We start from the raw sequence: 15,858 nt of genomic DNA on the forward strand, positions 1-15,858 counted from the left end.
CTCTTACTGTCAGGGAACTGTCGAAACTAGTAAAGATGTGTGGCTCAAAAGAATTATGGGTAGACTTATTATAGGGTATAAAAGAGGATGTTTCGGATTAAAACGACGTTCTACATCCTGCATTCTATGCGACTTGACAATGAGCTGCACATTTTCACTCACCATCATTGCTGCATTTTTTTGGACTTAGTATTTATTGAATCGAATATGTGAGTTACAAATTTTTAAAAGTTAAATAAAGCCACAATATTGAATCATTAGCTTTTACGTATGTGTTTACTACGCCACAATTGCGCTATACACAAAAATGAAAGCTAAAGTCATATAATTTTATAAAAGACCTCATGTCGTCTTGTCCTACATAATAAATGTCTCCTTTGGACTTGGGAACCCTTGTAAACCGCTTTGAGCACGTTTCGGGGATGTATAGATAGTATGCGCTTGGCTAAGAAGCTCACAACATTGCCATCCGGAAGTATAACGGACCAACTCACAACACTATGTGTGACCTGGAATGTTTATAGTCTGGTTAATGCAGTTACTTAGTAAGAATTATTCATAAACGTGGATGGCAAAAAGGCAATAACAAAGAACTGAGTGACGTCAACTTCATACTATTTATATATCATTATATAAATGGTCAGAATTTTTTGTTTATTGATACCCTAACACGTTTGAGACAATCGGTCTTAAAAATGATTAGTCCCCCAGGGGCGTGGTGGATTTGTTACCACACCCTGTGCTAAATTGGCACTACGTGCATATCTTGTAAGGGATTAGCTCCAGTGGGGCGTTACGGCTTGGACAATTGACCATTCTGGACAATTGACCATTCTGGACAAACCGTTTCATTGGCGTGAGTGGGGGACAGTCGTTGGCTCTCTATAGATAGTATGCGCTTGGCTAAGAAGCTCATAACATTGCCATCCGGAAGTAAAACGGACCAACACACAAAACTGTGTGTATCCATGAACGTTTATAGTCGGGTTAATAAAGTTCACTATGCATTACTCATAAACGCGGATGGCAAAATACAATAATGACGTCATCTTCGAACTATCTTATGATAGAAGGAAGCTGACGTGACTTGGGTCTTTGTTATTGCTTTTTCACATCTGCGTTTAGGAATAATTAAATTGTAAAGCGCTTTGAGCACATTTAGTGGATATTGCTCTATATAAAAGTTCAATTTAAATTATCACTAAACTGTGTTAAACCAGACTATAAACGTTTAAGGTTACACACAGCTTTGTGTGTTGGTACGTTATACTTCCGGATGGCATGTTGTGAGCTTCTTAGCCAAGACCAGACTATCTATAGATAGTGTGCGCTTGGCTAAGAAGCTCACAACAGTCCAATCCGGAAGTATAACGGACCAACACACAAAACTATGTGTAACAATGAACTTTTATAGTCTGGTTAATACAGTTTTGTGAGAAGTACACATAAACGCGGATGGCCAAAACTAATAACAAAGACCAGAGTGATGTCAACTTCGAACTATAGATAGAACAAAGTTGACGTTACTCAGATCTTTGTTATTGTTATTTTGCCATCCGCGTTTATGCGTTATTCTCACTAAACTGAATTAACCAGACTATAAAGGCCGCAATCTGATGGACCGAATTTGGTAGATAATGCATTCACTCAATAGATACTGTGCGCTTGCTAAGAACCTCACAACATTGCCATCCGGAAGTAAGATGGACCAACACAATTATGTGTAACCATGAAGGGGTCCCAGACCAAAAGCAACAAATAACACATTATAGAACGAGACATGACGCTTGTTAGGCGATATTGCAATTTATCGGACAGAGACAACGTTGTTAACGGTCAGGTACTCATTTTACACCTGCGTACGGTGAGAGAATGCATGAGTAAAGAGCCTGTTCCAAGGACTCTCAACTATGTGCCGAGATAGGATCAAACCCAGGACCCACCCCCCGATACAAAAGCGAGTGTCATACCACAAGACCACATAGCCCCATAATAAGCAGACCAAGACCTAGACTTGACCTTAGAGCAATGCGATGACGTCGTCGCGTCGTCGCCCATTCAAAAGGCAGGAAGGAGATCAAAGAAGCGTCACCCATTTCTATTGTGTGTAGTGGCGTGCAATGAACTCAGTCAGGCTTGCTCTATTTGTTACCCACGTATCAATTCGGTGCTAGGCTTGAGTGAACCATGTCACTTAAAACTGAATTTAACGCGAAACGTTTAGAATTATAAAATGTAATATTTGTGTTATATCCCGATATTGCAGTAATCTATCTCTTTAGGACATATAAAAATGAAAGCAAAATCTTATTTTAATCTAGACTTACAAGCTGGTTAGAAGTATCTGAGATAACACGACGTAATACGGGAGAGAGACAGTGGGTCAATTCATTGAAAAGGCAATTGAAGTATGCACCGATATCCACAATGGAATTCCTCTCGGTGTTGGGTCATAAGAGTAAGAAAGGTGGGGGGGGGGGGGGGAGGAGAGAGAGAGAGAGAGAGAGAGGAGAGAGAGAGAGAGAGAGAGAGTGGGAGGGAGGGAGGGAGAGAGAGAGAGAGGGAGAGAGGGAGAGAGAGAGAGGGGGAAAGAGAGAGAGAGAGAAGATACAGAGATAGAGAGAGATAAGAGACAGAGATAGAAAGAGAGAGGAGAGAGGGGGGGGGGAGGGGGAGAGAGTATATGTGTGTATGTGTGTGTGTGTGTGTGTGTGTGAGAGAGAGAAAATAGAGAGAGAGAGAAAGAGAGAGAGAAATAAGAAGAGAGTGAGAGTTTGTGTGTGTGTGTGTGTTATCTGTGTGTGTGTGTGTTATCTGTGTGTGTGTGTGTGTGTGTGAGAGAGAGAGAGAGAGAGAGAGAGAGAGAGAGGGATAGTCTTATACATGACTTGGACACCCACGCTAAGCCCAAATACAAGTGTTGCATCATAAGACGGGAGATTGTTTCCATCGGTATTTAACAGCATGAGGACACAAAGTTCAACAGCGGGTATAGTAGGAGTTCATCTAGAAACATGGCCGAGTAGGTTTGACAAATTTAAATAATGACACCTGAAGAATTTGGGCCCAATTTTAGGCTTTCAACCCTTCAACCCAAGTGAAAACCGGGACCGATGGGTAACCAGATGATTTATGGTTCTATTTCCAGTCTCGTCAGGCTGTGTTTTCTTTTCTTTTTTTCTTTTTTTTTTTCTTGTAATTTTGTTTCTGTTTTGTTTATTTCTATCACTTTCATATTGAATCATTGCGTATTTTGCTCACAACGTTGCATGCAGTTTGACTGATACCTGGGTAGTATATTGATCTCTCGAGCGTTTCCTTGTTCTGGGTTACAATTTTTTTTCGGGTCAGAGACAACGCTGTTAACGACCAGGTACTCATTTTACACCCGAGTACGGTGAGAGAATGTGAGTCAAGAGCCTTTTCCAATGTGTTCGAATTGGAGAGACGTGCAAAGATATATATATATAATAATATAATGAGTGGGGCAGATTCTTGTATTGAGAATAATAATTGTGCGGCTATGTGCTCTAGTGGTATGGCACTCGCTTTCGGATCGGAAGGTCCTGGGTTCGATCCTCACTCGGCGCATAGTTGAGTCCTTAGAAAAGGCTCTTTACTCACATTCTCTGAGGTGTAAAATGAGTACCTGACCGTTAACAGCGTTGTCTCTGTCCGAAAAATAAAATTGTAATATCGCCTAACTGGCGTCATGTTCCGTCCTACATGTTAAATGTTGCTGTTGACCAGGGAACCATTGTAAAGCTGTTTGAGCACGTTGAGTGGATATTGCGCTATATAAAAGCTTATTTAAAAAAAAAGAAAAGGAATGAAGTGAGTAGAGACATGCTAGATAGATGACAATAGAGAATTAAAAATATTGCGATGATGGGGAGCGAACGTTTTTGTTCTTTATTGTCTTCTGGAACTGTTCTACTCGTTTCGTTCCATGTCATTATACATTCAAGTTGGGGGCGAAGTGGCCATGTGGTTAGGGCATTGCACTGTGGCCTGGAAGGTCCTGGGTTCGAGCCCCTATTCAGGCACATTCGTTTTCTTTCCTTGGGCAAGATAGATGACTAACCCTCTATTTGCTCAATTGGATAACACGGGTGATTCCGGTTGACATCAGACATCTTGTTGGATGAATTATTTATATTCCTTCGCGGAATGCCTCAGCGACGATAATATCTTATGATGTCGTGGCGGAAGAGCATAAAGGTACAGTTAGGGAAGGGAAGTAAGTGGGGTAATTATAATATCATCCAATATTATTGATTGCTTCCCTTGAATTATGATTCGTCTCGCACGGTGATACGGGCAGTGGATTGGGTGGGTACAGGAAGGGTTCGGAATTTAATCCTTAGTGAGTTTTTATTTTTCAGACAACTGTTTTGAATACTTAATACTGGCGGAAAGTAGTTTGCGACAGTCTAGCGTCCAATCCAAAGTATAGCAAGAAATTGCTATTGTACTTTTCGCGTTTTGAATCCGGGATAAACTCTGGCTCCATGTGATGGCTCATGCTCTGAAGGACAATTATTTATTTTGGGTGATTCTTTTTTACGAAACCCGCCGAAACCCGTCGAAAGCCGTCGAAACCCGACAAAGTTATGGGAAGTGGGCAGCAGTGGGGAGTGAACCGAGTACAATGGGAAGTGGACACCAGAGGATAATGAACCTGAGACCCCCTATAGGAGGTGGGAGCCAATGGGGAAATGAACCCGGGACTACGGTAGGTAGATATCAGTGGAGAGTGTGCCGGTAATATGAGAATACTTAATTAACGGAGCAAACGAAAACTGGGTTGGGATCCTGACCTCCTATAGTGGGCAGGGAGGCACTTGCTGTGTCTTCTATCACCCTGTATCTGTTTTCCAATTGCTTTCTGTCTTTGTCTTGGAATGAGATTACTTGTTTTGTCCTGATCCTGGCCTGAGTCCTTGGCTGCGAGGGAAACCGTCAAATGTATAGTTATAGTTTTGGGAGATGATATTTTTTTCCTTGTACATCCTCTGTTATGTACTGTTATAATTTTGTATATTTTCAACACATGTTTTATAAATATTTGAGTGTGTTCCTCTTAGTGGGGACCTGTGCTGGTGTCTGGTTGAGACTTTAAAGTGATCTCAAACTAAGTACATTGATAGTGTGCTCTTGGAATCTAAATTTATTCCCTATTTGAACCGATTCCCATTTGTCTTATTTTTTCTTCACGCCCTTTTAATTGTACATCTAGAATGTCTTTACTATCCAATTTTCTTCCTTTTTACTGGCGCTGATATAACCTAAATGTGTTGCAAGCGCCGTAAAACCCTTAAAAACAACAACAAACAACCCTTTTCCTCTATTTTTAAAAACCAGATTTTACTTCATTTCTCCTCACTCCAATGAAAGCGATTTCATAAATGTCATGTTCAAAATTCAATCATTATATGATCATCTATTTCAATTATCAATTACCCTCTCTGTATTAAATAAACAATTTGATGACAAAAAGTGTTTTCAGCCATACAAATACATATACTATTATTACATCGGGAAACCATGATACTTAAAAATGAACATATCAAATTAAGAATGTAAGGATCAGGCCCCGGTGTAAGATAACGAACTGAACCAGTGTGTATGAAAGGTACCAGACAAGCAAAAAAGAAAAATACAAGAAAAAAAAAACATCCCAAAAAAATCAGTCGACCTCGACTGGGGATCGAACCTCATCCCTTCTGATTTCATACACACTTGTTAAGATCTTTATCTTATACCGGTGCCTGCTCCTTAATTTCTTAATTTGATTAATTTTATTAATAACATCATTCTCCCCCCCCCCTCCCACCTCATTATTTCCCCATACAAAACTGTCATTTGATATCAACCATCCCCGCGCGACCCGATATAATTCGACAATTATTTCTAATATGATGCGTTGCGGCCATCATAATAATATTATTATTATAATTTGGCCTAAAATCTCTTCTTTCCTGTCTAGATGTCCAAAATGAATACGGGTTCTCCTTGTTTTTCTGTCAATCGTTTCCAAATCGTTCTCGAACGTTCTCAAATTATTATCTAAAACTTTCGGAGTTGTTGTTGTCTTGGTCTGGCACCAAATTATGTGATTTGTACGTCAAAGTCTGGAATCAGATTCCAAGACGTTTATCCCCCCCCCCCTCCCCTCTCCCCTAAACAAGGACAATGCAGCACCACCACCACCAGCAGCAACAAGAAGCTAATCTAACGTGCACATTTGTGTATGTTTTTGCTTGAAAATCTCTCTTTCACTAATTATGTGATTTGTATGTCATGCAGAGCTTGAGACCAGATTCCAAAACATTTATTCTTGTCAGACCGCCCCCCCCCCCCAATAAAGCAAGGACAAAACGATAGCAGCAAAAACAACAACTAAAACAACGATGACAAGAACAACAACAGAAAATACAGCAACAACAACAAAAAAACCCCAAAAAACAATAACAGCAGCAGCAACAACAACAACAACAAAATAACAAAAACAACAACAACACGAATAACAGCAGCAACACCAACAACAAATGCAGCAACAACAACTCCAAAAACAGTATAAACAACAACAAAAGCAACAACAACAACAACAACAACAACAAAAACAACAGTAACAACAACGACATTAAAAACAATAACAAAAACAACAACTACAAAAAACACCAACACCAACAACATCAACAAAAAATAACCACAACAACAAAGTTTGTATTTCTTACCATAGATAATTTTAATTCCAAAATCACGTTTCCAGGACCAGAACACTCCCGACACACCTCCGTTCCGTCTTGACACGGTAGATCACATAATATGGAATAGCTTACTTTGCTGTGGTCAATCATCAACTTTATATGAGGCGGATATCATGGGTTCGAAACTTGTTGGACACAATACAGGGTGGGTGTCCATAAAGTCTGGGTACTTGGTAAAAGTACAAATTCCTCTTTAAAAACTCTATCTTATTCGATTGGGATGTAAATGAATAGTATTTAACTATACATGAGGTACATGGTAAAAGTAGAAATTCCTCTTTAAAAACTCATTCCATTGGGATGTAACATAACATAACATAACATGTGGTATAGGGCAAAATAGGATAAGATCCTTTGAATGCCCTTAATATTAATTAGTAATGCCATAAATCTATTGATTAAATATTACAATAACGATACACGTGGTAAAGATAGTATTTCAACTTAAATGTACTCATGTGGTGTACAAACATATATCTTTAACCGTGACATGCAAAGCGCACACACAACCACACACACACACTCACACACACACACATACACACGCGTATAGAAGATAACCATAATAATATAATAATGCATAATATATACATACAAGATTGAAAGCCATGTCAACAGCAGAGCAAACAAGTATTATTCGTCATATATAAATTTCCCATCATATAATTCCCTGTCTACTAACACCTTGAAATAATCCATAGATTTTGCATTCTTTGTTTCAAATTTCAAACTGTTCCATTTCTGAACAATACGAATACCGAACCAGTTTTGTCTTATGTTTGTTTTGCATCTAGAGACAAAAATCTTAAACTTGTCCCCTCTAGTAAAAGTAATATTAGAATATGAAAAAAAATCAGAAAAGTCTATCCTATCCAGACCATGTACCAATCTATAAACCTGAATTAAATCCCCACGAATTCTTCTAAATTTCAAACTGGGTAAGTCAAGAAATTCTAACCTTTCCTTATAAGATAAATACTGTATTGTATAAATATTTTTGGTAGCTCTCCTCTGTACACTTTCAATACTAATAGATTGTCTTTTATATAATGGGCTCCAGATGCAATTTCCGTATTCTAGAATTGGTCGAACGAGCGATTTATACAAATATAAAAATGTGGTTTTATCAAGACTTATAAAGGTTCTAATATTATTCCCATCATTCTGTTTGCACGGCTTACACAATTATCAATATGTAAATCAAAATTCAAATGTGAATCAAAAGTAACTCCCACATCCTTTTCATAAGGCACAACGGAAAGTAGATTTGACATAGAAGTATCGGTAAAATAATTATGACATGGATTATTTTTTCCTATATGTAATACTTTACATTTCGAAACATTAAAATCCAAATGCCATGTTGTAGACCATTTGAAAAGTGAAAATATATCATTTTGTAGAATGTTATGATGTTCAGTTGTACTATAGATCTTTGTCTCGTCTGCAAACAGTTTGCAGGCTGAATTTATGCCACATGGTAAATCATTTATATATAAAAGAAATAAAAGTGGTCCCAATACGCTTCCTTGGGGTACACCGCTAATTACATTCTTAAAATCCGACCCCACACCATTGACAATGACCCTTTGTATTCGATTATTAAGAAAGTCTTTAATCCAGTTAAAGATATTCCCTTTAAATCCATATGTTTTTAGTTTAATGAATAATCTCTCATGAGGTACAGAATCAAAAGCCTTGCGGAAATCAAGATAAACAACATCAATGCATTGATCACGATCAATTAACTTGGTAAAATCCTCCATCACCTGTAAAAGTTGAGTAATGCATGATCTCTTTGATCTAAAACCATGCTGGTTATCGTTTAGCATCGTATGACTTTCAAAAAAGTCCATTATTCGGTCTTTCAAGATAGACTCCATAACCTTACAGAGTATGCATGTTTAGCTGATGGGTCTATAGTTTGCAGCATCTAGTTTGCTTCCCTTTTTATGAATGGCAGTAACATTGGCTTGTTTCCATTCAATGGGTAAGGTACCAGATTCAAGAGACTTATTATATATTGTTGGTAGCGGCTGTGATATTTCAAAGGCCACTTCTTTCAGTAAACGGGGATGAAGGGAATCGGGTCCCATGCTTTTAGTCACGTCTAAATTCAACAATTTTGCAAGTATGTCTTCTTGTGTAATATAAAAATCGGGGACGTTTAATTGATTTGTAACATTGAACGTTGGTATATTTGTAGTGTCTTCTTGAACAAACACAAATGAAAAATAATTATTAAAAACATTAGTTATATCTATATCCGAAGTAACCTTGGTACCATCATCTTTCAGTAAAACACTAACACCTGGTTTTCTTTTCAACTTTCTGTTTACGTATCTCCAAAAGCCTTTCGGACTACTCTTACATTCGTGTGCCAATGTACATTCATACGTTTTCACAGCATTTTGAATCGTGTATTTGGTATTATTTCTAACCTTGACATAATTATGAAAATTATCTGTTGTAGGATACTTTTTGAATTTCTTATACAATTTATGTTTCTTATTAATTGTACGTTTAACGTTTTTTGTCAACCACAATGGTTTATTAGAACTACATTTTTTGTTACATCTTAATGGAATGTGTTTAGATTCTATACATTTTAGTTTGTTTTTAAAAAAACAACCACGCTTCATTCACACCGTAGCCTTCAAGAGTATCCCAATTCACGGCATTTAGGTCTTCTCTACAAGAGTTGTTATTACCTTTGAAATAATCAAAATAAACATGTGAAGGATGTTTGGCGGATGAAAGATTTAACGATATAAGAAGTGAGTCATGATCACTTTTACCCACCGAAGGCAAATGGTCAATGTTATTAATCCAATAATCATCGTTACATATTACCAAGTCGAGTATATTACTAGTTTGGTTCAGTCGGTGTCTCGTAGCCTGTGTCACCAGCTGAATAAAGAAAGCATCCCTAATTGCCTCGACAAATAGATAGTCGGGAAAAGTTAGACATGGTTCTGTCCATTTAATGCTAGGAAAATTGTAATCTCCGACAATGATCACGCAATCAAATTTCATTCTACCTACTGACTGTAAATGAATAGTAAATGACCTACTGACTGTAAATGAATAGTATTTTAACTATACATGACCTTTTCTTCAGTGAAGAAAAGCATCATTTTAAAATTTCCACAATCTATAGCATAACTGAATAAATATAAATAGATGGGGGAAGTATGCATGTACCCAGACTTTGTGGACGCCCTGTGGTATTATCTTTTATCTGTTACTTCCTCGTCGCAATGACTTTCTCTCGTCAGTAAACCAGCAGCTAACTAACGGCCGTCCTCGGGGGGAAAAAAACCAACTTGTATTTGAAAAATTGGCCAGACAACTCTTCCTTCAAATATCGATTTTAATAACCCTCGTCTTGGCAAAAAGCTGTCAATCGAACCTGGGTCTTCGTGAAACTCTCAAACGTGTGCATCAAGATGAGGGAAATTTTAATCGATCGATATTTGAAGGATGAGTTTTCTGACCAAATTTTTAAATACACGTTTTTCCAGAGTACGGCAGTTTTTCAACCTTCAATGGCTTGTATTTGCAAAAAGCCCTACGGGCCCATCACTGCACATGTTAAGTTTAAAAAGTAAAAATTGAGCTTTTATATAGCGCAATATCCACTAAAAGTACTCAAAGCGCTTTACAAGGGGTCCCTGGCCAACAGCAACATGCAACATGTAAGACGGGACATGAGGCCTGCTGGGCGATATTACAATTTTTTTTCGGACAGTGACAACGCTGTCAACGGCCAGGTACTCATTTTACACCTGAGTACGGTGAGAGATTGTGATTAAAGAGCCTTCTCCAAGGACTCAACTATGCGCCGAGCGCGAGGCTCGAGCCCTGGACCTTCCGATCCGAAAGCGAGTGCCATACCACAAGACCACATAGCCGCAGTTACAGTCCAATCAACACGGGGAATAGCCACAGATTACTTTGACGAGCAAATGCATTCAAAATTGTTTTGAAAGTGTCCAAGCATTCAACATTCGTTATGGCCGGTGGCAGGATATTCCAGTCATTTATTTTGCTCTGAGCTTTTGAGCTTTTTTTATATAGCGCAATATCCACTAAACGTGCTCAAAGCGATTTACAATGGGTCCATGGTCAACAGCAACATTTAACATGTAGGACGAGACATGCTGCCTGTTAGGCGATATTACAATTTTTCGGGCAAAGACAACGCTGTTAACGGCCAGGTACTCATTTTACACCTGAGTTAGGTGAGAGAATGTGAGTAAAGAGTCTTTTCCAATGACTCAACTATGCGCCAAGAGAGGCTCGAACCCAGGACCTTCCGATCCAAAAGCGAGTGTCATACCACTAGACCACATAGCCGCACATTGTTCATGTGGGGAAAAAGCTGTGTTTGTATGTGTCTGTTCTTGTCAATGGTTGTTTGTATTGCGATGCGTGTAGCTCTACGTGAAATAGTAATAAGGTTCTACGTGGTCTGCTGGGAGGGAGGGGGGGGGGGGGAAGAATACTATGAAGCGCATTGAGTATGGTAAATCCGTGAAAATGCGCTACATGAAGGTTCATTTTTTTCTATTTTAAATCCTTTTAAATATCAAATTAAGATTTCTCCGTGTCGCAAGAATCTTCAGATGCTTCGCTTAGACATTCCATGAAGGTATATAAGCTAATCAATCAAACACACATCGGATGTCAACAGAAGTTATCCATGCTGTCCAAAGTGAGCAAATTTGGGGTTAATAATCTTACCCAAGGAAGAACAAATGAAAGGGCCTGAAGCGAGGCTCGAACCCATGATTAATTCTAAAACTTGTGTTGAAATAATCAGTTCCTCTGAGTTGAATAACGACATATTGTATAAGAATAACAGTCTAACTGACACCAATAGGGAATGGTATTAGCGGAAGAGTAGCGTCCCTTGATTGGACGTTACCGGCGAAGTTATTTGTAAACAAACCAACTTCAAGCCAAGCGCTTGAAATACACAATTTATTATTCATATTTCTGTACAAAAATGCATATCATAATCAACGTAGATCTTTTCTTTTGTTTTCTCCATTATGAAATGTTAACAAAATATGATGTAGACAAAGCTGTTAACGGCCAGGTATTCATTTTACACCTGAGTAGGTGAGAGAATGTGAGTAAAGGGCCTTTTCCAAGGACTCAACTATCCGACGAGCGCGAGGCTCGAGCCCAGGACCTTCCGATCCGAAAGAGAGTGTCATACCACTAGACCACATAGCCGCACATAGCTGCAATTATTAATAAATGATAATTAGGGGATGATATAATATAGCATAGATAATTCTACTTTGTTAGTAATGTAATAAATTAATTATCTAGAGGTACCTAAACGAGTCATTAAAATGTATAGTAAAATAAAAGGAGTAGAAATGACGAAACAAAAGAAACGGAACAAAGTAAAAGACGTTTCGGCTTTGGCTTTCTTCAGGTAAACAAGACAAGGAAATATGTAATTGCATTACATTGGCATTATAAGTTAAAAAATGTGTGTGTGTGTGTGTGTGTGTGTGTTAAAGTGACATTAAAAAAATACCTTAACCCTCTCTTTACCAGCCATTTTCAGGATTTTCCCCAAAACTTCACCGACCAGAAAAAAATATTTTTATCACTCAAACACAATAGCAGTATCTATCTAAGTTCTTGCGATAAATAATTTTTTAAGCCAAACATCCTTTAGAACACACAGTTCATTTTTTTAAAATTTTATCATGAACAAAAGAAATTTGAATAAGAAAAATGTTGGTTGTATCGTAACGAATGTGACGATTTTCCTATAGTTGGTATGGAGAGGGTTAAAGAAGATGTGTTGAAATGAAAACACTTTTTAACATCAAGACCACTCAGCTCTGTCTATCACCTTTACTGTCTATCGTCTATCGAGTCACTTTAGATTTGATGAGAGGTTACTCTGAATCCATTATGACGTGTTGAAACATCAGTCAATTATTGGGTGGATAATCTCAGGGGTAATACTCTTCAACAGTCGTAACGTCACTTCCTTCCTAATGACGCATGGTAACTTAGTAACACTGGCTCTAAACTATCGGAACAATGGCGGAGGCCCGTATGAAATATTTTTCCGGTGAGCATAAAAGCGTATCCAGAGGGGAAAAAAAACTTAAATGTGATCATGTTTTGACTTTTACACATTCTGATCACAAATATGAAAAGTTCTAGCCAGCATGAAGAATAAAAAGTAATGATTTTCTTTGTTTAGAACCAAGATGGCCGCCGGTGCCGGGCGGCGTGACATCAGACTACTGAATCCAATTTACAGCTCACTCACTCACTCACTTGAATGAAACGTCCTGGGAAGAAACGAACTATCTATCTTCGTGTTATCAACACTATCATCACCCTTTCTCTTGTGGTGACTGAATAATACAGAGATGATAAATAAATGGAATTTTATTTTACAACATGACAGACCAAAGTCAGGCTCAGCGCCACGGAGTCTCGTCTAATCGCAAAAGTTAAGCAGTATTAAGCGATGTCAGTGGCCGGATGAGTGACATTCATTATGAATAATTTTGGTCCTGCGGTTTTCTGTCTCACATTACCCCACTTGACTCGGGTGTGACTGAGTACAGAGCTATAGGCGTTGACCGATGTTGTAAGACTTTTATAACAAAAAGGACGCCTAACCGGCGACTGGATTGTATGAAATAGTAATAAAGTTCTACATGACCCGCTGGGGGAATAAATGAACATAATGAAGCACATCGAGCATGGGAAATCCGTGAAAATGCGCTACATGAATGTCTTTTATAGATAGTATGCAGATGACGTCACTCAGGCCTTTGTTATTGTTTTTGCCATCCGCGTTTGTGAGTTGTTCTCACTAAACTGTATTAACCAGACTATAAAAGTTCATGGTTACACAGAGTTTGTGTGTTGGTCCGTTATACTTCCGGATGGCAATGTTGTGAACTCCTTGGCCAAGCGCATTCTATCTATATTACACGTAACGCGTTTGGCTTAGCCATGATGAAAATAAATTGTTGATGGGTATCGAGCACGATGAGAAAATAACGACGTGTACATATATGCAAGTCTGACACCCGAATCCACCTATTGGCCTAGTTTAACATTGTAGTACTGGGTGGGGTTCTTGACCTCCCACGGTGGGCAGGGAGGTACTTAACTGGGTCTTCTACCCCCCTACATGTTTTCCAACTTGCTTTCTGTCTTTGTCTTGGAATGAGATTACTTGGTTTTTGTCCTGGCCCTGGCCGGATACCCCGGCTGAGAGGGAAACAGTCAAATGTATAGTTAGTTTTGGGAGATATACACATTCTTAATACGGTCTTTTCCTTGTAAATCATCTTTGTTATGCACCGTATTATGTTTTGTATACATATTATATATGATTTTCGAACATTTGAGTGTTTTCCTTTTAGTGGGGACCTGGCTTGTGTCTGGATGAAACTTTTAGTGATCTCAAACTAAGTACTTTGATAGTGTGCTCTTGGAATCTAAATCTGTTTCCTATTTGAACCAATTCCCCTTTTGCTTTTGTCTTCCCTTTCCTTGTGTGCTTTAATTGTAATTCTAGAACTTTTTACTTTCCCATTTTCTTCCTTTTTCCTGGCGCTGATATGACCTTAATGTGTTGCAAACGCCGTAAAACCCTTAAAAACAGCATAACATTGTTGTAATTTACAATATTTTGCGTCATTTTCCATTTCAACAATGAGCCCATAAGGAATTGAGTTATCAGACCGCGTGGCTTAGCGGTACGGTCTTTGCTTCATTCCCGAAAGGTACCGAGTTCGATCACCCGCCAGTGCGCTATGTGGTCTTGGAACAAGTCACCTCGCCCTATCTCAAATTGCGGCCCTGCACTGCGGCTGACGCCTGGTTATTCCAGTCATCCCTTGGAATAGACCCTTGAGACAAATTTCCCCTATGGGATGAATAAAAGTAATTTTATTATATTTGTTTTTATTCATTCATTCATTCATTTATTCATAAATTCATTTATTTATTCATTCATTTTAGAATTTTAAAATAATACGAAATCAAGTGTAAGTAACAAACAACATTTATCGTCACTGATGTCACTTTAAATCTAATGGGCGTTAACTCTTGGGTCAAATCCATTTTAGCGTGTTGAAGCGTCATTCAATCATCGGCAGACAATCTCGTGGGTAATTTACACTTTATCAGGATGAAGTGGCCTTCAAAAAATAACCCATTCTCGCGTTACATCCATTTTTTTTTGTCGTGGTTGAAATTTTGGTAATAAAGTCTTAACCGGTATTGGGAACGCCGCTTAATTGGGACAGTCGCTTTATCGGGACGATTCATTGGAAACGGATTTTTTCTATATAAAAAGTCATACCCTTTTCAATTCCCACCGCTTAATTGGGACGAAATTTGACAATGGCCGTCCCTCTATAAAAGAGCGTTTTCGTTGTCTTCAATCATTTAAAACGCTATTAAATAAATTGTCTTTTCAAAATTCGGCCTCAGTTCACGCGAGTCCTAAAAATAATATATTATTCATGAACGGCTTTTGTAAATGATCACGTTATATTTCATTTGGAAAACAAATTGTAACTTAACCAAAATACTAAAGCAATTATTTTGTAAATAACATTATTTTTCTGAATTTATTTTTCAGCAAAATTTATGTTTGTTACTTGTTTGCCATAATAATAAAAAGTGCCCTCCCCCCCACCCCCTCCCCTTGTCCTTCTATAATCTTGCTAACGTATTCTACGACAACCTATGTGTAAAGTGCGGCCATGCGGCATGACCCTCACTTTCGGTTCGGAAGGTCCTGGGTTCGATCCTCTCGCTCGGCGCATAGTTGAGTCCTTGGAAAAGGCTCTTTACTCACATTCTCTCATCGTACTCAGGTGTAAAATGAGTACCTGGCCGTTAACATCGTTGTCTTTGTCCAAAAAATTGTAATATCGCCAAACAGGCCCGTCCTACATGTTAAATGTTGCTGTTGACCAGGGACCCCTTTGTAAAGCGATTTCAGCACAATTAGTGGAAATTGCGCTATATGAAAGCTCAACTTAAAAAAAAACACAAAATATTATTAAGTCTG

Source organism: Berghia stephanieae, chromosome 4 (assembly GCF_034508935.2).
Source record: "Berghia stephanieae isolate SIO BIC M18660-M18661 chromosome 4, UCSD_Bste_1.3, whole genome shotgun sequence".
In the NCBI taxonomy this organism is placed as follows: domain Eukaryota; kingdom Metazoa; phylum Mollusca; class Gastropoda; order Nudibranchia; family Aeolidiidae; genus Berghia; species Berghia stephanieae.